Source organism: Mesoplodon mirus, assembly GCF_964341445.2.
Source record: "Mesoplodon mirus genome assembly, chromosome: 7".
Taxonomy (NCBI): Eukaryota; Metazoa; Chordata; class Mammalia; order Artiodactyla; family Ziphiidae; genus Mesoplodon; species Mesoplodon mirus.
In genome coordinates this window covers 133,594-157,127 of record NC_138983.1, presented here as the reverse complement: position 1 = coordinate 157,127, position 23,534 = coordinate 133,594, and the positions used below count along the sequence as shown (strand labels likewise).

The 23,534-nt window shown below is 51.7% G+C and overlaps 1 long non-coding RNA gene and 1 pseudogene across 8 annotated transcripts in view; one reads left to right on the top strand and one right to left on the bottom strand.

Moving 5' to 3' along the window:
• The first annotated feature begins 9,928 nt into the window (after nt 1-9,928).
• LOC309807809 (phosphoethanolamine/phosphocholine phosphatase-like) lies at nt 9,929-10,768 on the top strand (annotated as a pseudogene). The gene has a single exon. The product of its transcript is annotated as a phosphoethanolamine/phosphocholine phosphatase-like (transcript).
• A 3,423-nt stretch (nt 10,769-14,191) lies between these two features.
• LOC309808355 overlaps nt 14,192-23,534 on the bottom strand; it is a 65,041-nt gene continuing 55,698 nt past the window's right edge. For all 7 annotated transcript variants that reach the window (XR_014294736.1, XR_014294737.1, XR_014294738.1 and 4 more), the window contains one exon: nt 14,192-14,967. This is a non-coding gene — a long non-coding RNA (uncharacterized lncRNA). The remainder of the gene's footprint in view (nt 14,968-23,534) is intronic.

The window sequence follows — 23,534 nt, the reverse complement described above, 5'->3', positions numbered from 1 at the left end:
CCTGAGTTAGGAGTGGCATCAGTGCCTTTGTTAGGAACAGTGTCAGGGCCTTAGTTAGGACTAGCATCAGAGCCTTTGTTAGGAATCGTTTGAGGGCCTGAGTTAGGAGTAGTGTCAGGGCCTTAGTTAGGGACAGTGTCAGTGCCTTAGTTAGGAACAGCATCAGAGCCTTTTTCAGGTATCGTGTCATGGCCTGAGTTATTAGTAATGTCAGGCGTTACTTAGGGACAGTGTCATTGCCTTGGTTAGGACTAGCATCAGAGCCTTTGTTAGGGACAGTGTCAGGGTCTTAATTAGGACTGGGGTCAGGGCCTTCTGTTAGGTAGTGTCAGGGACTGAGTTAGCCATAGTGCTAGGTCCTTAGATGGGGACAGTATCAGGTCCTGACTTTGGACCAGCATCTAGGCCTTAGTTTGGGACAGTGTCAGGGCCTTGGTTAGGAGTAGCATCAGAGCCTTCTGTTAGGTACAGTGTCAGGGCCTGAGTTAGGAATAGTGTTAGGGCCTTTGTTAGGGACAGTATCAGGCCCTGACGTTGGACCAGCATCTAGGCCTTAGTTAGGGACAGTGTCATGGCCTTGGGGCTAAATTCACGGCCTGATTTAGGCACAGCATCAGGGCTTTAGTCGGCATAAGAGGCTCGACTTTAGCTAAAGATAGAGTTAGGTTAATATCTAGGTATAGTGTCAGGAAATGACCTGGGGATAGTGTCAATACCATAGTTACTGAGAGTACCAGGGGCCTTGTTTAGAACCAGTGTCAGGGCTTCAGGTAGGGACAGCGTCAGAGCCTGATGTAAGGAGAGTGACGGCCTGAGTGAGGCCTAGCATCAGGCCCTTAGCTAGGGACATTCTCAGGGCATGACTTAGGAGCAGCATTAGGGCCTTTGTAGGATGAGCATTAGGGTCTTTGTTAAAGACATGATCAGGGCCTGAGTTAGTAGTAGGTTCAGGGCCTTAGGTAGGGAGAGTGTCAGGGCCTTAGTTAAGACTAGCATGAGAGCCTTTGTTAGGCATCATGTCAGGGCCTGTGTTATGTGTCGTGTCAGGCTCTTTGTTAGGGACAGTGTCTGACCTGAGTTAGGAGTAGTGTGAAGGCTTTAGTTAGGGCCAGTGTCAGGGCCTGAGTTAGGAGTAGTCAGTGACTTAGTTAGGGACAGCATTAGGGCTTCAGGTAGGATAAGAGGCAGGACATTATCTACAGATCGAGTCAGGTTATGGGCTACGGAAAATGTTAGGAAATGAGCGAGGGATAGTTTGAAGGCCTTAGTTATTCAGAGCATCAGGGCCTTATTTAGGACCTGCGTCAGGGCCTTATCTAGGGAAAGTGTCAGGCCAGGCTTAGGAGCAGCACAATTGCCTCTGTAGGATGAGCATCAGGGTCTTTGTTAAAGACATTCTCAGGGCCTATGTTAGGGACAGCCTCAGGGCCTCACTTAGGGACAGCGTCAAGGCTTACATCAGGAGAGTTCTAGGACGTTATTAAGACATTTGTTAGAATATTCTCAGGATAGTGTCAGGACTTTAGATATTGACGGCAGCAGGGCCTTAGTTAGGGTCAGTGTCAGGGCCTTAAGACTAGCATCAGAGCCTTCAAAGGAATCGTGTGAGGGCCTGTGTTAAGAGTAGTGTCAGTGCTTTAGTTAGGGCCAGTGTCAGGGCCTGAGTTAGGTGTAGTGTCAGGGCCTTAGTTAGGGCCAGTGTCAGGGCCTTAGTTAGGACTAGTGTCAGAGCCTGAGTTAGGAATAGTGTCAGGGCCTTACGACTAGCGTCAGGGCCTTCTGTTACGTACAGTGTCAGAACCTGAGTTAGGAATAGTGTTAGGGCCTTAGTTAGGAACAGTATCAAGCCCTGACCTAGGAGAAGCATCTAGGCCTTAATTAAGGACAATGTCACGGACTTGGGACTAAATTCAGGGCCTGAGTTAGGCGCAGCATCAGGGCTTTAGTTATCATCAGAGGGAGGACATTAGCTAGTGACAGGGTCAGATTAACATATAGGGATCATGTCACCACGTTAGTTACTGAGAGTACCAGGGCCATTTTTAGAACCAGTGTCAGGGCTTCAGGTAGGGACAGCGTGAGAGCCTGACTTAGGGAGAGTGACAGGGCTTGAGTGAGGCCTAGCATCAGGCCCTTAGCTGGGGACACTGTCAGGTCATGACTTTGGAGCAGCATCAGGGCCTTTGTAGGATCAGTATTAGGGTCTTAGTTAAAGACATGTTCAGGTCCTGAGTTAGGAGTAGGTTCAGAGCCTTAGTTACGGAGAGTGTCAGGGCCTTAGTTAGGCGTAGCATCAGAGCCTTTGTTAGGTATCGTGTCAGGGCCTGAGTTAGGACTAGTCAGGGCCTTAGTTAGGGACAGCATTAGGGCTTCAGGTAGGATCAGAGGCAGGACATTAGCTATGGATCGAGTCAGGTTAAGGGCTAGGGATTATGTCAGAAATGAGCAAGGGATAGTTTGAGGGCTTTAGTTACTCAGAGCATCAGGGCCTTATTTAGAAGCAGCGTCAGGGCCTTATCTAGGGACAGTGTCCGGGAAAGGCTTAGGAGCAGCACAATTGCCTCTGTGGGATCAGCATCAGGGTGTTGGTTAAAGATGTTGTCGGGGTGTCTGTTACGGACAGCCTCGGGGCCTCACTTAGGGACAGCGTCAAGGTTCACTTAGGGAGAGTTTCAGGACTTCAGTAAGAGATGGGTCAGGATATAAGCTCAGGATTGTGTCAGGATATAGATATTGACAGCAGCAAGTCTTTATGTAGGGACAGTGTCAGGGCCTGAGATAGGAGTAGCATCGGTGCTTTTGTTAGGTTAGGGTTAGGGTTAGGGTTAGGGTTATGGATAGAGGTTTTGGGTTAGAGGTTTAGGGTTAGGGTTAGGGTTAGGGTTAGGGTTATGGATAGAGGTTTTGGGTTAGAGGTTTAGGGTTAGGCTTAGGTGTTAGGGTTAGGGTTAGCGTTAGTGTTAGTTATGGGTAGGGTTAGTTAGGGTTAGGGTTGGGGTAGGGTTAGGTTTAGGGTTAGGGATTAAGGTTTAGGGTTTAGGGTTAGGTTTAGGGTTTTAGGGTTTTAGGCTTTCAGAGTTAGGGTTTAGGGTTAGGGTCAGGGTCAGGGTCAAGACTAGGGTTTTGGGGTTAGGGTTTAAAGGTTACAGTGATGGTTAGGGTAAGAGGGTAGGCTTAGGGTTATCATATGGGTTACAGTACAGGTTAGGGTATGGCTACGGCTTAGGCTTAGGGTGTGTGTTAGGGTACAGGTTAGGCTTAGGGTTAGGATACAGGTTAGGGTACAGTTTAAGGTTAGGGCACGGGTTAGGGTTTGGGTATGGGTCAGGGTCAGGGTCGGGTTAGGGTTTAGGTTTTAGGGTTAGGGTTAGTGTTAGCGAACGGGTAAGGTTTATGGTAAAGGTGAGTGTTAGGGTAGCGTTAAGGTTAGGTTTAGGGTTAGGGTTAGGGTTAGGGTCAGGGTCAGGTTCAGGGTTAGGGTTAGGTTAGGGTTAGGTTAGGGTTAGGGTATGGGTTAGGGTATTGTATGCCTTAGTTTTAGGATTCGGGTATGGGTTAGGGTACGGCTACGGGTTAGGGTTAGGTTATGGGTTAGGGTACAGGTTAGGGTATGGGTTAGGGTACGGGCTAGGGCTAGGTTACTGTTTAGGGTGTGGAGCAAGGGTGTCCTGAAGGGAGTGGCTTGGGGTCAGGAGGCGGTGGAGACTGTGTTTCGTGGGAGAGTCTTGCACACCTGTGACATTTCGTTCTCGAGGTCAGCACGGCAGCGCGGATCCACCATCTGCTCATTTTTCTGTTCCTTCATCGCTCACTCATTCCCTTGCTCATTTGTTCATTGACCCTCTCTATCCGTGACTTGAGCAGTTACTAAGGGTGTACTGTCTGCAGCAAAACACAGGATGCAGAGGGCCCGAGAGATCTGGCCATCGGTAAGACTAAGGCCTGCTCAGCGCGTCACTCACGGTGAGCCCGGGAGTGAACTGTGCACCTGGGCAGGGGCTCCAGGGGGACGAGAAGACCATGCAACTGGGGTGCTGCCCCTTCCCGCCTCCTCTCCGTCAGGCTCCCTGGCCTTCCCGCGTCCCTGTGGCACAGCTCTGTGTTTGGTCACCCTTTGTGTGGTAGAGGCCTGGAGGAGATGGTCAATGTCCTCATGGGAGGATCCTGCTGCCCACAGAGCACCTGGGACTCTGAATCCAAGTTCAGCAAGGGGAATACTCTGGAACTTTCTGACCCTCCAGGCACCAGAAGCCTGGGAGCTTGGCTGGGCTCCCGTACCCACTTCTTATGCAGTCTCCCTGGATCCCCCATCCCACCACAGTGAGTATCCAGAAGGTGCTTTGTGATGCCCTTTCCAGTCTGGGCAGCACCAGGGCCCTGGGGCTCTTCCAGGCCCAGAGCATCCAGTGTAGTGAAAAATTGACAGTTTTCACACAGTGTAGAACAAGCCTGGCGGTTATTTATGGTTTGTGTTGTGTGTGATTTTTTATGGTCTTGGAGAGTCCTATCATTTTTTTTATGCATCAGCACATTTTCCCACAGCACGTGCTTGAGTCCACAGGCTCAGGGGGTATTCCTGGGTTCTCTGGTCAGGAAGGCCCAGTCAGACTGGAGGGGAGACTGACCACACCCAAGGCCTGGTCCTTGTCAGGCAGAGGGCAGGAGATAGTCCAGTTGAGGTAAGATTGAGGCTCATTCCAGGAGGGTCATCCTGACTGTGGTCTAAAGAGATGCTGCTGCTTCTGGGAATATTTTTTTCTAGAGGAGAAAAACAGAGATGTTGTATAGAGCATGACTTGGACTAACAGGCAAAGGCAAGTCCGTGCAGGCCTGCGAGAGGGGGATCATGTCTCCCAGATCTTCATGGACTGTAGACCCAGCACCTCCGCAATCAGCCCCAGGTGGAGCAGCATTAAGACATAGAAGAAGTGGACTTGGGTCAGACTGCAGCTTTGTGATTGTGCACAGAGATGGCTGACTGTTTCCCAACTCCAGGGTTCTAGAACTGGGGCCTCTGGAGGGCATAGGCATTCAGGAATATGGTGAAGTGCTTATGGAAGAGTAGATAGCAAAATGTAAGCCTCAGCCAACAGCAAGATACCATGCAAGATAACACAAGACCCCCAGTCCGGAAGTAGCACCGACATGACCTGCAACTGACACTCAGACTTGCTTCTCCCACGAGCGGCTGGGGCAGCGGAAGGCTCGGCTGAGGCAGCTGAGCAGGCTGGGTCTGTATCCCACGACTGGGCAGGGCATAGCGTGCTTGAGCCTTCAACGAGCCTCTGTGACAGATGCAGGGCCGTGACCATCTTTATTTCCCAGGGACCATCTGCTGTCTCCTCGTTCTTGGGGAGGGTGAAACAAAAACAAACTTTGTGAAATTTCCTGAGCTTTTGTGTGTATGTGTGTGTATTACGTGAGTGTGCGCAAGCACGTGCATGTGTGTGCTGTCTGTGCACAGGTCTGTGTACATCCGAGTGCATGTGAGTGTGTTTATGTGCAGGCAGGCACGTGTGTATGCACGTGTTTTTGCATGCGCAGCACGTGTGATTGTGTGCCTGTGTGTGACTGCAGTCCATCTTTTCATGTGTGTGTGTACATGTGTGTGAATGCCGGTATGTACGTGCACATGTGTGTCTACACATGCGTGCTGTGGGGGGATGAGGAAGGCACGGGGTTGTTGCTTTCTGGTGCCGCCTTCCCCCACCCTCCCTTTTGCTGTGGCCTCAGCACTTTGTGGTGAAGTGTAGAGACTCAAGGAGGACCACTACCCGCTACCGTGAGTGATCTGCCTGCTCATCCTCACGGTCATCCATCTGTCCAGTAAACATCCCTGAGCCTGTGCCATGTGCTGGGGCCTGGGGTCCACAGTGAAGCAGGCGCATGCCCTCAGCTCTGCTCAGCCCAGCCGGGCGCGGGGCAGAGAAGCTGCAGGCCAGGTGTGTCTGTGGAGGGAGAGGTTACCTCTGGCTGGTGGGTCAGCGGAGGTGGCAGCTGAGCCGAACTGAAGGAGCGGGATGGACGGAGCTCGCTCTAGAGGAGGGTGGGGGCAGGGGGCAGGGGAAGGGGCTGGGTGCCTGGCTCGCGGGGAGGACGCATCGCAGAGGGGCTGCAAGGGTGGCCAGACAGCTAGCTTTGACTTCGTTTTATAGACAGAGAGAACAGTTTTGGAACGAGAGTGACAGGATCAGGCCCACACATTTCCTCTGGTGGCGGCTGAGGGGTTTGATGGCAGAAGAGAGGAGATGGGCCAAGGAACAGGGGTGACGGTGGGGGCTGTGCCTCTGCCAGGCTTCCAGCCTCTTTGTGGTGGTCCCTTGGGTCCACAAGGTTAGCACGCATCTTGTTTGAGGCCGGAATGGGGCTTCCTCTTCATTCCCTCTTTGCCAGAAGTAAACGCAACACAGTTTGGAGTTGGTGAGACTGAGGGGGCCATCTTGCAGGAAAGGCAAGCGTCAGCGTTGGCTGGGGTGCCTACCCGGGGTCAAGGGGGAACCCTTAGCCAGACCCGCAGACCCCAGGGAAGGACACGGTGTGCTCAGAGAGGCAGGGATAGTCAGGAGAGCCAGGTGTGCAGAGAAGGCTCGGCCAAGGGGGCCCTGGGGGCTCAGGGAGTGAGGGGAGGGGTGGCCAGACAGCCGTGAATGAGGCCCAGGGGTCGACGGGGTCGTGCTGTGTGCAGGGTGGACACACAGGGCCCGAGGCTGTTCTGTAGGGAACGTCTCCCGGCTGCAGTGGGCTCTGGAAATTGTCTGTGGGTTGCCATGCCTCCTGGGGCTCTCCGGCCCAGGCCCTAGCCGGGAGCTGCCTGTCCAGCCTACCCCGGCTCCACCTCCAGACTGCGCAAGGCTGGGCGGGCGGGACGGGCTCCTCGTGTCTCAGTTGCCATGACCTGTGACGTTTCCTTTCCAGTTGCCAGGTTCATTATAAGGATACATGTACAGTTTGTTGCGTTGTCTTGTGCCACCCGTTGGCTTAGGGAAGAACTGCCCTGGTAGGTTGGCCTGCAAGGTGTGCTGCTTCAGAGCCTCCATCTGACATACTCTTCCCTGCCCGAAATGCAAACAGCACACACTCCCTGCCTGGTTTGGGAATGATGACACCTCACCTCTCGCCCCTCCTGCCCTGTCCTGCCCACACTCCAACCTCAAGGACACTTCGGTTCCCCATCTGACTCCCGACCCCTCCAGCTGGCTGGGGACAGGCAGCCTCATGACACAGTGTGCACAAAGGTTTCTGGCCGGGCTGTGAGGATGGGGACCAGGTCCCACCTGTGCCAATGAAGCAGGCGTCTCACCTGGATTTGTCTCCGGGCTCTTGAAGGTGGACTGAATGTCAGACAGTCCAGAGGCCAAGGGCCCCAGAGGAGGGGGGTGTGGGCGCAGGTAGAGCAGGAGCAGCTGCCCCTCTGGTCAGGAGAGTCCAACAACCCAGGGCTTTCTGGTTCCTGGGGGGAGGAGAGGGCAGAGGCAGTGGGGGCCCAAAGACAGGTCCTGCTTCACCTCTGGATGGAGCCAGTCAGCTGAGCCCAGGTTTTGAGGAATTACAGTTAAAGGATGCAGGCTAGAGGGTCAGGGTTAGAGGGTCAGGTTAGATGGTCTGAGTCATAGTCAGGGTAAGGGTTAGGAGTTTACAGGTCAAGGTCGAGTATCTAGGGGCTAGGGGTTAGGAACCTTAGGGTTTAGGATTAGAGATTAGGAGGTTAGGGTTAGGGAGTGAACAGTAGAGATTTGGGCGTTAGGGTTAGTGGGTTAGTGTTAAGCACAACTGGCCCACGGCCCCCCTAACCCCACACCTCTGAGTCCTGTAGGATGGACAAGACTTGCCCGGGGTCACTCACGAGTGTGGGGTTCACCTGGGCCGCTGGTTATCTACCCCCATCCTGGAACCTGAGAGCAGAAGAACGAAACGTCTGCTCGGGTCACTGACTCTTTCAAATCCACCTCAACCTCAGTCAACGGCTGTTAGGGCCTCAGAAGCCCACAGGGTTTCCTCCTACCTCAGAACTGGAAAGAGTAGTGCTGGCCCCACTTGGCCTGGGCAGCCTGGGTCCAGCACAGGCCTGACTGAGCTCACTCCATGGTCATGTTATGAATTTATACAGAACTTGGTGCAGCGACCTACCAGCCCCCAGGTGCTGCCTCCTGAGGGCTGCTGGGGCCCTCCTGGGACTGCAGGCATCCTTTGTCCCATCTGAGTGGGCATCAATAGACATCAAGTCTCAGGACAGCCCTTGACCTCTGACCATCCAGGCAGTCATCTGTGGTCCTCCAGCTCAAGCCAGTCCGGTCCCTGTCAAGTCTCTGTGGCCAATTACTGAGCTGACCTTGCTGCTGGGCAATTGAACAGCTACCTGGGCAGCACAGACAGCCCTTTGGGATGTTTCAGTTACTAACATCCTTGTGGTTGAGAAAAGGGCCTCCCCCTCACAGGCTCATAGCCTGGTATGAGCGAGGTAATAACCGTCTAAACATTTGAGTGTGTCCCTGACACAACAACCATACAGCAGACCATGTCCTTGCAATCCTTTGGGCTTCCAGCTGTAACAAACTTTTTGATATTCATACTCATTAAGAGTCAGAGGTACAGGAGCAACTGGGCCACCCAGTGGACAGTTTCACACTGAGGCTGCATGGTCTTGGAGAGCCACGTGCACCCATGTGGTCTCTGAAAGCTGCCAATGATGGATTCCATGATACGGCATAATCCTTGAGCCTCCCACTGCTTCATTGAGCAAGAATTTCCTAACTACCATAGCATTTAGTCTCTGCTCTTTGTAAAGGAGGGAGGAGACTGGATAAATGAGCAGTATTGTTCTTGGGGGATGGGTGAGTCATGTGGCCAGGGGGCAGGTGTGACTCCTGGGCTCCCCCCACCAGAGACATCAAGGAGGGCTGTGCCTTTTGCAAGAGGAAGAGGTTCTTGCTGTTGTGGACGGACAGCAAGAGCACTGGATGGGTGGCTGCAGCCCCTGACCCTAAATCAGCCCCTTCCTTCCTTGGCCTTCAGATCCCACAGCTGTGCAGTGGGCTGTCAGTGATGTGGAATCTGCTGCTTTCCCCAATCCAGCATCTGTTCTCATGCCAAAGTCCAGAACCTCAGCTTTTCTTTGGGAACTTTTACCTGTTTCCAGTCCAAACAGTTCCAGAGGGCTGATGCTACGTTCCACCCACCTTGAAGATGGGCATATGATCCACATTTAGCCAATCCCATGTTCCATCCTATGGGTGCTCTGATGGGTTCAAGGACGATGCTATGATCCAAACCAGGCCAATGACGTTTATTTTATTTTTTGGCTATACTGTGCACGCGGGATTTTAGTTCCCTGACCAAGGATCGAACCTGTGCCCCTTACATTGGGAGCTCAGAGTCTTAACCACTGGACCACCAGGGAAGTCCCATCCCCTCATTTTCAAAACTGCTATGGATTTAAAGCATACAAGATGGTTGTGATATGAGTGGCCTTTTCAGTATGACTTCTTTGACTTAGAATGTTTTCACTGTTTATCCATGTTGTAACATGGATTATCAGTGTTTCATTCATTTTTTTAATTGTGTTTAAAAATACATAACATGGGGATGGGGGGCAAGTGGAGGGAACGGCCCAGATGCACAGCATTCATGGACCCTCTGGACTGGAGGGACTCGTGAGAGCCGGAGCCCAGAAATCCGGGAACGGATAAGACACAGCGTCCCCTCCAATTCCCGTGAGCACCCCTTGCTCCATCCTGTGCCCAAATACCTCAGCTAGGCCCTCTCCCCACTCTTGACACTCCAGACTCAGCCGGAACAGACCTCCGCAGCCGCCGCTCCCCACCCTGCAGGAGAAGCTCAGAGGTCCTGTCCCCCTTTCCTCTGAGGGACTCTTTTTGGTGACCACAAAAGGATTTGGTCGCTCAGGACAAAGCTGGTAGAGGAGAAAGGGATGGCTGCGCCCGGCGTGCCACGCTTCCTCCTGACCTTCGACTTGGACGAGACTATCGTGGACAAAAACAGCGACGACTCCGTCGTGTGCGTGACGCGGCGGGCCAGCGGCTGCCTGAGAGCCTGCGTGCCACCTAGCGCTAGGGCTTCTACAACGAGTACATGCAGCACGTCTTCCAGTACCTGGGCGAGCAGGGCGTGCGGCCGCGGGACTTGCGCGCCATCTACGAGGCCATCCCCCTGTCGCCCGGCATGGGCGAGCTGCTGCAGTTTGTGGCCAAGCAGGGCGCCTGCTTTGAGATTATTCTCATCTCAGACGCCAACACCTTTGGCGTGGAGAGTGTGCTGCGCGCTGCCGGCCACCACGGCCTGTTCTGCCGCATCTTCAGCACCCCGTCGGGGCCCGACCCTTGGGGGCTGCTGGCGCTGCGGCCCTTCTACGCGCACAGCTGTGCTCGCTGCCCCGCCAACATGTGCCAGCACAAGGTGCTCAGCGACTATCTGCGCGAGCAGGCCCACGACGGCGTGGCCTTCGAGCACCTTTTCTACGTGAGCGACGACGCCAACGACTTCTGCCCCATGGGGCTGCTGGCAGGCGGCGACGTGGCCTTCCCGCGCCGCCACTACCCAATGCACCGCTTTATGCAGGAGGCGCAGAAGGCCGAGCCCAGCTCCTTCCACGCCAGGGTGGTGCCCTGGGAAACTTCCACCGAAGTGCGCCTACACCTGCATCAGGTGCTGAGGACGTGGCCTGCAGGGGCCACCCGGGCGGGGAGGGGGTGGGGCGGTGGGGGTCGGGAAAGAGGAAGCTAGTTTTATTACTCCCTTTCCCTTTCGTTTTGGTATATCCCTCCAGAATTTCCCGGAATTCCAGGTTGGTCCATTTGGGGACTGGAGGAGGGAGTTGGGAGCTGTCCCCATCTGTGCAGTTAACCCAGCTCGGCTGCCTCCCTCAGTTCCACTGCAAGCGAATTCTGGAGTCTGGCCGCAGCAGCGTGGCACGCATATCTGAGCAGGCAGCAGTGTTTCCACAAACCTTGTCCTCTCAGTTGGGAGGACGGGGTTCCCTGTCAGGGTAGAGAAGGAACAATGTCCCGCCGCGTTGTGGTTAACTGTTGCCTTGGGCTGCGTGGCCTCCCTCCTCCAGTCTTCTGTCCAGAGGACCCAGGCCCCGAAATGTTCCCCCCCACACCTCCCCGCACCAGACTCCCCACGGAGAGAGGTGGCGCTCCTTGCTGATGGTCCCAGGCCTAGATCTTGCTTTACCTACTGTGACTCTACACTACACTCCTTGCCCCCCGCCCCCCCACCCTGTTAGCATCCCCACAGGATAAAAAGCTAGAGGAAACGGTCACCTCCTGTTGGTGGAAAGAGGTAGCACACTGTCCCGGGGCTCGGGTCTGGCCAGCCAGGGACCTCACAGAGCCCGAAGATGTCTCCTTGCACCCCAGCCTCCTCTATGCAGCAAGAAACCAGGGACTTACCCAAAGTCGCCCCACTGACTGGGCCCTTTTGAGTCCCCCTCCTCCCGTATGGAAGAGAAAGCCATGATGCTGTAAAGCAGAGCCAGTGGAAACCCAAGGCCCACCTCCCTCTTCTGGAGTTTCAGAGCTGTGAAGGAGGTGAAGGGGCGGAGGTGAGCGAGGTGTCTCACGCTGCCGTCTGGGGGATGAGGGCGAGGTGAGCTCTGCTCTCAGAGAGCCCCACTTAAGTGAGGGAGCTGGTCCCCACTCTTGGAGGAGTGCCCAGCCTGGGGAACCAAGACTGAATACATAACAAAGCAGGCAACAGGCAAAAGAGCAGGGTGCGGCCCACCTTCGCAGAGGGGCACAGGGGTCTAGTGTGGAGGGCTCAGTGAGCACCGAGGAGATGGGAGATACTGCTGCTTAGGGCAGGCAGAGGAGGCTCAACGAGCGGGAGCCTTACAAGTGTGTTGCCTTTCAGTCCCTCGGCCCGCTAGCCCTGCAGGGCAATCATCAGGAGGTCATCAGAATTTTATTCAAAGTTGGCACTTGCAGCTGGAGACCCTGTCTTGCATAGCGTAAGGGTCCCCTGTGGGTAAGGTCACCAAACTCCTTGGCTTCCAGTTCTTTCCTGTGTCCAGCAGGCCTCTGGGTACCTCCTCTGTCTTTACCAGGATGCCTTCCCACTGCAATGGGGGGAAGGAACAGACACAGCTCACAGGCCAGGAGGCGTGCCGGGCTGGTCCAGGCTTGACTGGAGCAGGCTTTGGTGTGGGACTCAAGAGGCTCACTCAAGGCGGTGCTTGGGTCAGCATCCCAGAGATCCCAGGCTGTCAGCAGCTGGGCTGCACATAGTTCCCGGGGAAGAATCCAGACCCCTCTGAGCCGGTGCCCTCACAGCAGCCATCGGAGTAGTGGCGGGTGATGCAGATAATGGTGCCCTCAGAGAAGGAGAGTTCATTGTCCTTCTGGCGGGTGTATGGGTACAGTGTCATTACTGCAGGGCGGGAGGAGAGGGGTGCCATGAGACGTGCCTCCTGCCCCACCACAGGGATGCTTGTGCCCACATACTGGACTCTAGGGGGCAATGTGGGGAGTGGGGCAGGAGATGCCTTCTTCAAAGCCCCAGGACTCCTCCCCAGCTGAGCTAATATTCAGTATCAGGCCAGCTGCTTCCATCCTCTGTGGGGGTGCGGTGGGGTGGAATAAAAGGCTCCACAAGTGTGACACAAGCCATCCCCTCCACTCCAAGAAACTTCAGTGTTTGAGAGCAGGGCCCCAGGATCTACCCATGTTTTGTAATCTGCTTTCAGCCCCCGTTCATTCTGGTCTTTCCACAATGTCTCTGGCAGGTGCTGGAGGTATTGCTCAGTAGATGCTCTAGTAGGTGTTCAGTAAATACAGTAACATTGAATAGTGTAGACTTGGTCGAGTGAGCCTTGGGCAAGTCACTTAGTTTAACCTCTCAGGCTCAGCTTCGTCTGTTAAATGGGAGTGTGAAGATCGTAGGAGGTTAAGTAAAAGTGAGAAAATGGATGAGAAGCTTCGACTCTGGGGTCTGGTATAAAGCAGGGGCTAAATTATGTTAACCCCCCCCCCCCACATAACATTTACCATTTAAATCATTTTGAGCATACAGTTCTATGGCATTAACTACATTCACGTTGTTGCACAAATATTCTCAGCATCCACCTCCGGAAGTTATTCATTTTCCCTATGGAAAATTCTGTATCAGTTTCTCTAAATTTTTGCCAACATTTGTTATTTTTAGCTTTCTTGATTGTAGGCCTTCTAGTGTGTGGAGGGGTCGGCGTTGTGGTGTTAACTTGCATTTCATCACGACTAATGACGATTAACATCTCTTCATGTGCTTGCTGACCATTTGTATGTCTTATCTGGAGAAGGGTCTTTTGAAGTCCTTTTTCCATTTAAAACATTGGGTTGTTTGCCGAGTCCCGCCAAGCGCTCCTCCTGGCGGCGTTGGTGTCGATGAGTCCAGCCTGGAGCGGTCTCCGCGCCGCAGGGGCCCGCGCCCCGGGGCATCGCTAGCTGCCTCTCAGGAGAGGAGACGCCCGCCCCCCGGCGCCCGTGCCTGGAGCGCCGAGATCGTGCTGCGCCTAACGGGGCGGGTCTTGCTCGGCATTGGCTGCGGGTCACCTGAGGGCGGTGGCGGTCTGCGCGCCTCTCCCGGAAGAGTGTCCCGGAAGTGGGCGTCCCGGCCAGAGCGCACCTGGCGCGGGGCCTCCTTGGGGCTCCTCCCCGTCGGCGCTACGCGAGCCGGTGGGGGTCTAGAGGGCCAGCGCCCGGCGGCTGGGAATGACCCGTCCCGTGGGTCCCAGGCACCCCAGCGGCATCCGAGCGCGGAGCGGAGGGAGTCTAGGGAGCCAGCGCCCAGCGGCTTTGAACGACCCGTCCCGTGGGTCCCTGGCAGCCCAGCGGCATCCGAGCGCGGAGCGGAGGGAGTCTAGGGAGCCAGCGCCTGGCGGCTGGGAACGACCCGTACCGTGGGTCCCTGGCACCCCAGCGGCATCCGAGCGCGGAGCGGAGGGCTGCGGACCGCAGGTAAGGGGACAGGGGTTGGTGGGGGTGGGTGGAGGAAGGAACGAGGAATTAGAACGAGAGCTGTTTGGTACAGGGGCAGAAACAGAAAACTCAGACGTACCACTGCAGAGGCCATGGGAGTTAAAGTTGTAAATGCGTTTATATTTATATATAAATATAATATATATATTATATATATTAAAATTATATAATAATATATATATATATTTTATAAAATGTTTTATAAAATGTTTTCAGTAGCCGGCAGCCATTCTCTTCCTGTAGCTGATGGGATACAAAGCTCTACTGGGTTGTTCTTTGCACGGGATAGTCTTGTTTTGCAGAAATTCAGCTCAGAGCCATCCTTGATGTGTAAGTGTAAGGTCGGATCTTAACAAACGGCATCGCGAAACAGAGGAAAGCTTCAAGTGAGCTTTATTAGGGGGCGCTGCCGGGCGAGGTTCACTGGTCCGAGAGAAAGGGGCCAGAGAAGTCGCCCCCGGGCGAGGGCTGGGCAAGATTTTATAGGGGAAGAAGGGAAAGGGGTGTGGTGAATCTGGGAGGGCGCAGGGTATTCCTTATCTGGTGGTCTCTTGGGGTGTCGTGGCACTATCTGGTGCCGGTTACATCAGTCTTGGGACCGCTAGTCCCGTCCCTCGAAAGGCGGGAAGGCTGGGCCGGGTGGAAAGCCCCCAGGTCAGTTCCTGGAACTGGGTGGTCCGGAATGTCTCCAGGTCAGTTTCTGGAACGGGGTGGTCCGGAGAGTTTCGGTCTGATGCAACCTGTGAATCTGATTGCGTTCCCCTGCCTCGGGCCAGTTGGCCTTACATCCCGACATCTTTGGTGTAATGGGGCGGCGTTCCGATCTCTGGCTACTTCATGCTGAATGGGGGCGTCGAAAGGGGAGTCGGGCGACCAGAGGTCCGAGGCTTAGGGGAGACCAGTGGGGGTTTCTGTAGGAAGTAAGGTGTAAGGACCGAGGAACATTTGGTTTGTGGCCACCCGAGAGACTTCCTCCATGCGCCGGCGAAGGAACCTAAGAAAACAGGGGGCAAACATGAGCAAGATACAGATGAGAATTAAGGGGCCTCAGATTGGTGTTAGCCAGGTATAGAGGGTGGATCGCCCCCAATCGGGAATTGGGGAGGCGGACTGTTGGTGTTTGCGTTGGAGTTCTTCTCTTAAGCGATGGAGGGCGTTTACAGCAGCATTCCTCCTGTAGGAAGAGGCAGGTACCTCCTTTGTCGGCCGTCAGGAGATCCAGGGCTCGTCGATTCTGGAGAGCGACTCGGGCTATGGAGGTGATTTGGCGCTGGAGAGAGGAGATGGAGGCGGCGGAGCCTTCAATGGCTAGCTGGAGTTTATGTTCTAAGTCGCGGGATGTTGAAACACTATGTGTTAGAGCTCCCCCCCCCCGCCCCCCGAGGCCTGCAGCGACCAGGGAGGCGAGAGAGATGCCTGCGACCAGAGAAAGAAAGATAGCTCTTTTTTGTCGGGTAAAGGGCGGCGTGATTAGCGAGGAAAATTCGTCTTGGCTATACAGTGTGAGTTGTGGGACGAGAGTAACGGGGATACATGGGAAGGGGGAGGAAGAATTGATCTCTTTTGTGAGGGAACCATTGCACCACAAAAACATGCCTGGTGGTGCTTCAATTGATGTGTTTACCGTGAGGGATGTGTTGCAAAGAAACCCAGTATCAGGTAGATTTGGGCGGCTGCCGTAACAGATAGTGAGATTTTTTTGAATCAAGGAATATGGGGACTTTTAACGGGGAAAAAGGTGGGTTTTGGGATGTGTAAGAAGTAGAAATGAAGGGCTGGTCGAGTGGGACAGCAGCCAAGGGCGGCCGGCCAAGCGAGGCACATAGAAAGCAGTCGGAGATGTTACCTATTCCTGTGTGATTGAGTATCTGTAGTGTTTGTTTGGTCAGTTCGGCTGCTGCTGCTAGGGCCCGAAGGCATGGTTGCCATCCCTGAATGGTTGGGTCTAGCTGTTTGGAGAGGTAAGCCACGGGGCGGTAGGAAGGCTCTACAGGCTGGGCAAGGAGTCCAGTGGCTATTCCGGTCCGTTCATCCACAAAAAGGTGAAAAGGTCGGTTTGGGTTGGGCAGAGAAAGGGGAGAAGATACCAGAGCGTTACGGAGGGTGAGAAAGGCCTGTTGAACGGCGGAAGGAGAGGTGAGGAGTCCTTGAGGGGTTTCCTTAGCGGCTAGATATAAGGGTTTAGCGAGGAGAGCAAAGTTAGGGATCCAGTGTCGGAAAAATCCTATAAGGCCCAAAAAGGAGACAATATGTTCCGCTGTTTCCAGAGGCTGGAGTTCACGGATAATCCGGGTGCGATCGGCTGTTAGACCTTTGGTGGTGGGGGTAAGATGGAGCCCCAGGTAGGTTACAGAAGATACAGATAACTGAGCCTTGGCTGGGGAGACCCGATAACCGCGAGAGCCAAGGTAATTGAGGAGATCTGCAGTATGTTGTCTTGAGAGGCTGAGAGATGGGCTACAGAGGAGGAGGTCATCTACATATTGAAGGAGTGTGCTGGGGGTACCGGAGCAGGAAGTGAGGTCCTGTGCCAGCGCCTGACCGAAGAAGTGAGGACTGTCGCAGAAGTCCTGGGGAAGAACCGTCCAGGTGAGCTGACTGGAAGTATGAGTATGCGGATCTGTCCAGGTAAAGGCGAAGAGGAAATAGGAGTCGGGATGTAGGGGGATAGTGAAAAAGGCATCTTTGAGATCCAGAACCGTAAACTGGGTTGTGGATGGGGGGATATGGGAGAGCAAGGTGTATGGGTTTGGTACTACTGGGTGCAGAGGAATTATGGCCTCATTGAGTAGTCGGAGGTCCTGGACCAGGCGATAATCCTCAGAGGCCTTGTGGACAGGCAGGATGGGGGTGTTTCAGGGAGAGTCAGTGGGGATAAGGAGTCCCTGGCTTAGGAGTCTGGTGATAATAGGTTGTAGGCCCCTAAGGTGAGTCTCAGAGATGGGAAATTGGGGCCTTGATGGAAATTTGGAGGGGTTCTTTAGGCGGATGAGGACGGGGGAATGGTGTGTTGCTATTATGGGCTTAGAAGTATCCCAGACTTGGGGATTGATGGGGTTGGTGTGATTGGAAGAGGGGGATAGGAGGGGGAGGGTTCTAGAGGCAGGCCGAGAAGAGGAAGCAGGAGTTGGGAGGAGGGGACCTTAGGGTCAAGTCTAACCAGCTGGAGGGAGGCCCCTAAGTGGAAAAGGACATCTCGGCCTAGCAAGGGAACTGGGCAGGATGGTATCACTAAGAAGGAATGAGTAAAAGGGAGTCCTTCAATATGACATGGGAGTGGACCGGTCTGGAGTGGGAAGGATGGTTTGCCATCAATACCCATGACCGAGATCTGAGAAGGAGTAACTGGCCCAGAATAAGTAGGCAGGACCGAATAGGTAGCCCCCGTGTCCACCAGAAATGAAATGGACTTATCCGCTACCTGTAGCGTTACCCTGGGCTCGGCGAGGGTGATGGGGGTCTTTGAGTCCGGGTGCCGTCAGTCGTCAGCCAATCCCAGCAGTTCGAGTGGTAATGCCATTGGGTCGGCCTGCCCCCCACGTGGAGACGCTGAGGGCGGGCCAGTCGTAAGGCAGTCACTCTTCCAGTGGCCCGTTAACCCGCAGCTGGGACGGGGCTTAGAAGGAGGTCGGGGATTGGGACATTGGCGAGCCCAGTGGCCTTCTTTTCTGCATTTGAAGCAGGCCCCTGGCGGGGTTGCCTTTTGCGGACCCCATGGATGCTGTGATACATGGGAGATGGCCAGCCTTAGGGCGCTACAAGAGGTTGGGTTTGGAGGGCCACCTTCTGGTGCATCCGAGCCTGTCAGCTGGATCCTGCCAAATCCTCACGGCCATTGTAGACTTTAAAGGCCATCTTTACCAGATCTCGAATAGGGGTTTGAGGGCCATCTTCTGCCCGTTTTAATTTCTTTCGGATGTCCGGGGCTGATTGGGTGATAAAATGGGTGGCTAGGACCGCTGCCCCTGCCGGGGTGTCGGGATCCAGCTGGGTGTAGAAAGTTAAGGCCGCTGTAAGGCAATTGAGAAAGATAGCTGGATTTTCGTTAGGTTCTTGGATTATCTCTTTAGTTTTTCAAAATTGACTACCTTATGAGCAGCAGCCTGCATGCCAGCCAGGAGGCACTGGATCATGAGGTCGTGTTTATGACGGCCATCTTGGCCATCCTGATAAGTCCAGCCTGGATTGGTACCAGGTACAGCAGTCACTCCGACAGGCATGGAGTTGTCGGTAAGGTGAACCTGATCTGCATGGTTTCGGGCAGCAGTTTGAATTCTCTTTCCCTCTCGTCAGGGGTCAGAGTAGAAGATAGGATCACAGAGATATCATACCAGGTTAGATCGTAAGCTTGAGAGAGGTAGCGAAATTATTTGATGTAGCGGGAAGAGTCGGCCGAAAAGGAGCCTAATCGCGTTTCTATTTGAGAGAGAACTTGGAGGGAAAAGGGAACATGAACTCTAACTAATCCTTCCGCTCCTTCTACCTCCCTCAGAGGGCAGAGGAGATTTGGATCTTGGGAGTCGTGAGAGCGAGTATGTGCACTAATTGGCGAAGGAAGGGGCGAGGGAGGAGAAACCGTTGAGGGAGGCGGGGGAGCGGTTGGATGGGCCGGAGCGGCTGCGGGATGAGGAGGGACCGCTTCAGGGTTGGGTGGAGGCTGGAGAGGAGCTCTGGAGGGGGGAGAGGCGAGAGATTCGGGTGGGTCGCCTAGTGGAGAGGAGTCATCATCAAAGGAAATGAGGGGCTTGGATGTAGGAGATGTCTGTTTGGCAAGAAAGATCTGGGAAGTGGAACAATCGACGTAGAGGGAGGGGCGGGAGCGTAAATACCAGAAGGCCTGAACATAGGGGACCTCGGATCATTTGCCCATCCTGCGGCAGTAATTATCTAGATCACGGAGGATGTTAAAATTGAAAGTCCCTTCAGGAGGCCATTTGGATTGATTGTCTAGAGGATATTGTGGCCTGGCCACAGTGGAATAGAAAATAAGCCGTCGGCAACGGAGAACTTGGGAGAAACCGAGGGCTGTAAAATTGGCTAGGAGACACCCCAGGGGTGTCTTAGAATCTGGTTTCGATTCTGAGGTTCCCATGACCCCCAGTCTGTCCCTGAGTGAATGGAGAAGGAGAGAGGCGTGCCTGGTCTCAGTCTCCAATTCACGGCAGGTCGGAGGGCAGTCAGGTGATTGGGACGTCTCCACAGTTCCATAGACCTCACTTGCTATATGGTCGGTCTTTTGGTATATGTATTTAATAGGTATTTGTACACGTATGGTAACTCTAATCTTAATTTTTCCATTCACCCCACCTATCCTTTTAGATAAGCATACTTCTAAGTCTGTGAGTGTCTTTCTCTGTGGAAATATGTTCATTTGTGTTAGTTATTAGTTAACACCTATAAGTGATACCATAGGATATAGGTTTTTGCTTTCTGACTTACCTCATGTTCTGTGATTATCTCCAAGCTCATCTATGGTGCCTCAAATAGCAGTGTTTCATTGTTTTCCATGGCTAATATTCTGTTGTATAAATAGACCACTTCTTCTTTATCTGTTCATCTGTTGATGGACCTTTTGGTTGCTTCACTGTCTTGGCTATTGTGAATAAGGCTGCAGTGCAGATTTTGCAGCCCGGGTCTTCTCGATTCAGGTCTCAGGTGAGAGGCCCAGTGGTGTGACTGCTGGATTGAATGGTACCTCAATTTTTATTTTAATTGCAGCTCCCTTCTGTTCTCATTATTGGCTGTTACCACTTTACATCTCACCAGCAGATAGAGGGTACACAGTTCTCTAAAACCCCTTCAATATTTATTGTTTGTAGTCTTTTGGCTGATGGCCAGTTGACTGGTGTGAGTTGAAACCTTTTTGTAGATTAGATTTGCATGAGTCTAATAATTACTGAGGTTGAGCTTTTATCCATTTTCCTTTTTTTAAAAGAGAGTGAGCCAAATTAACCTCTTCATATAATTTTCTTGAAAAATTTGCAGTTTTGAATTTTTTTGTCCATTCCCTACCTCCGCACAGTTGTTTAGGGCAGGTGTCCTTTACAGCCCTGAGTCCTTGGGAATGTTAAGTGACCATTAGCTGTGGGTTTAAAGCCGCTATTGTGGGAAACGGCCACAAGGCGGCAGCATTTCTACATTTCCAACTCTGGGTTTTTGGGCAACAGAGCTTTCCTGGAAATTGTGTTAGTAAGCAGCAAATTAGAGTGGAATGTGCCAGCGCAAAGCCCCAAGAGCATATATATCCTAAATTGTTTGCTTTTTTTTTTTTTTTTTTTTTTGCGGTACGCGGGCCTCTCACTGTTGTGGCCTCTCCCGTTGCGGAGCACAGGCTCCGGATGCACAGGCTCAGCGGCCATGGTTCACGGGCCCAGCCACTCCACGGCATGTGGGATCTTCCCGGACCGGGGCACGAACCCGTGTCCCCTTCATCGGCAGGCGGGCTCTCAACCACTGCGCCACCAGGGAAGCCCAAAATATTTTTATTTATTTATTTTTTTAATATTTATTTTTATTGTTTTATTTGGCCGCGTCCAGAGTGCATAGGCTCCGTAGTTTGTGGCACGCAGGCTCACTAGTTGTGGAGTGCGGGCTTAGCTGCCCTGCAGCATGTGGGAACCTAGTTCCCCGACCAGGGATCGAACCCGCGTCCCCCACATTGGAAGGTGGATTCTTTACCACTGGACCACCGAGGGATGTCCCTGTTTGCTTTTTAAATTTAATTTTTATTAATTATCAGAGCAAATTTGATAAAAATGTAGATTCTCCTAGGTGTACAGTCTCTGGTTCATCCTATCAATGTATCTGTCTATTCCTCTTTGGATCCTTTCCCGTGTATATTATAGAGTGTTGAGTAGACCTCTCTTCGTATTCCATAGGTATTGTGTGATTATATATTTCATATGTATTAGTACATGTCTGTTAACCCCCATATCCTAATTCATACATTCCTTACACCTTTCCATTTGGTTAAACATAATTTGGTTTTCTGAATCTATGTGTGTCCTTCTCTTGGAAATTATTTCATGGGTATCAATTTTTAGGTAACACCTGTAAGTGATGTCATAGGATGTCTGTCTTTCAGTTTCTTTCTTACTTCAAGTTGGGTGATTATCTGTAGATCCTTCTATGGTGGTGCCAACGGCACTGTTCCATGCTTTTTCATGGCTAATATTCCATTGTGTACATGGACGACTTCTTCTTGGTGCATTTTTCTGTTGATGGACATTTCGGTTTCTTCCAGGTCTTGGCTATGGTACGTGTTGCTGCAGTGCAGGATTGCCAGCCTGTGTCTTTTTGATTCTGGTCTACTCATGTGATAGGCCCATGAGTGGGCCTACCAGATCACATGGTAGCTCCATTTTTACCCTTAAACGCACCTCCATTGTGTTCTCACTACTGGCTGTTACCAGGTTACATCCCACCAGCAGCTAAAGGGTACACAGTTCTCTAAAACCCCTTCAGCATTTATTCTTTGTAGACTTTTTTTTTTTGCTGATGATCATCCTTTTTCCATTCCTGTTTTTTTAACAAAAAAAGAAAGAAAAAGAAACAGAAAACAAATGTGCGTAAAATATGCCTCTTGAAACTGTCGTTTTGAAATGTGGACGTCTTTTGAATTTTTTGTTCGATATACGACCCCAGGATTTGTTTTCAGGGCAGGTGTGATTTACAGGCCTGCACTTATTTTGAATATCAACTGACCATTAGCGCTGGGATTAAAGCTGCTGTTGTGGGAAACGGCCACAAGGCGGCAGCATTTTTCCATTCCCAAATCTGGTTACTAGGGCAGCAGAGCCTTTCTGGAAGTCCTGTGCCTAGGTTGTAAATTAAAATGGAATGTGCCAGGAGAAACCCCCATACGTTTATCTTACATTAATTCTTGTTCGTTGTTTTAGTTTTTTAATCAGGGTAATGATTAGAATATTGTTTGTCCTAGGTGTACACAATCTGGTTCATTTGTGCATTATATATATATATATATATATATATATATATATATATATATATATATATATATATATATATATTCCTGTACAGAGCCAATTCCCATGTAAATTATTGCAGAGTGTTCCATAGACCTCCCTTGCTATATGGTCGGTCTTTTTAATATATGTATTTAATAGGTATTTGTACACGTATGGTAACCCTAATCTTAATTTTTCCATTCACCCCACCATTCCTTTTAGATAAGCATAGTTTGTTTTCTAAGTCTGTGAGTGTCTTTCTCTGTGGAAATATGTTCATTTGTGTCAGTTGTTAGATAACGCCTATAAGTGGTATCATAGGATATGTCTTTTGCTTTCCGACTTACCTCATGTTATGTGATTATCTCCAGGATCAACTATGGTGCCTCAAAGAGGCTTTCCACGGCGAATATTCCATTTTGTACATGGACCACTCCTTCTTTTTCCACTCATCTGGTGATGGACAGTTTGGTTACTTCCATGTCTTGGTTATTGTGAAAATTCCTGTAGTGCAGCTGTTGAAGCCTGTGCCTTCTCGACTCTGGACTTCTCAGGTGAGAGGCTCAGCAGTGGGCCTGCTGAATGGTGGCTCAATTTTTACGTTTAAACGCAGCTCCTTTCTCTTCTCATTATTTGCTGTTACCACTTTACATCTCACCAGAAGCTAGAGGGTACAGAGTTCTCTAAAACCCCTTCAGCATTTATTGCTTGTAGACTTTTTGCTGATGGTAGTTGACATGTGTGAGTTGAAAATTTTTTGAGGTTAGACTTGCATGAGTCTAATAATTCCTGATGTTGAGCTTTTACCCATTTTCCTCTTTTTTGAAAATGAGTGAGTAAAACTTACCCCTCCATACTATCTCCTTGAAAATTTGCCAGTTTTGAATTTTTTTGGCCATTCCCTACCTCCGCACAATTGCTTAGGGCAGGTGTCCTTTACAGCCCTGAGTCCTTGGGAATGTTAAGTGACCATTAGCTGTGGGTTTAAAGTTGCTCTTGTGGGAAACAGCCACAAGGCGGCAGCATTTCTACATTTCCAACTCTGGGTTTTTGGGCAACAGAGCTTTCCTGGAAATTGTGTTAGTAAGCAGCAAATTAGAGTGGAATGTGCCAGCGAAAAGCCCCAAGAGTTTATATCTCCTAAATTATTGTTTTTTAAATTTAATTTTTATTAATTATCAGAGCAAATTTGATAAAAATGTAGATTCTCCTAGGTGTACAGTCTCTGGTTCATCCTATCAATGTATCTGTCTATTCCTCTTTGGATCCTTTCCCGTGTATATTATAGACTGTTGAGTAGACCTCTCTTCGTATCCCATAGGTACTTGGTGATTATATATTTCATATGTATTAGTACATGTCTGTTAACCCCCATACCCTAATTCATACATTCCTTACACCTTTCCATTTGGTTAAACATAATTTGGTTTTCTGAATCTATGTGTGTCCTTCTCTTGGAAATTATTTCATGGGTATCAATTTTTAGGTAACACCTATAAGTGATGTCATAGGATGTCTGTCTTTCGGTTTCTATCTTACTTCATGTTGGGTGATTATCTGTAGATCCTTCTATGGTGGTGCCAACGGCACTGTT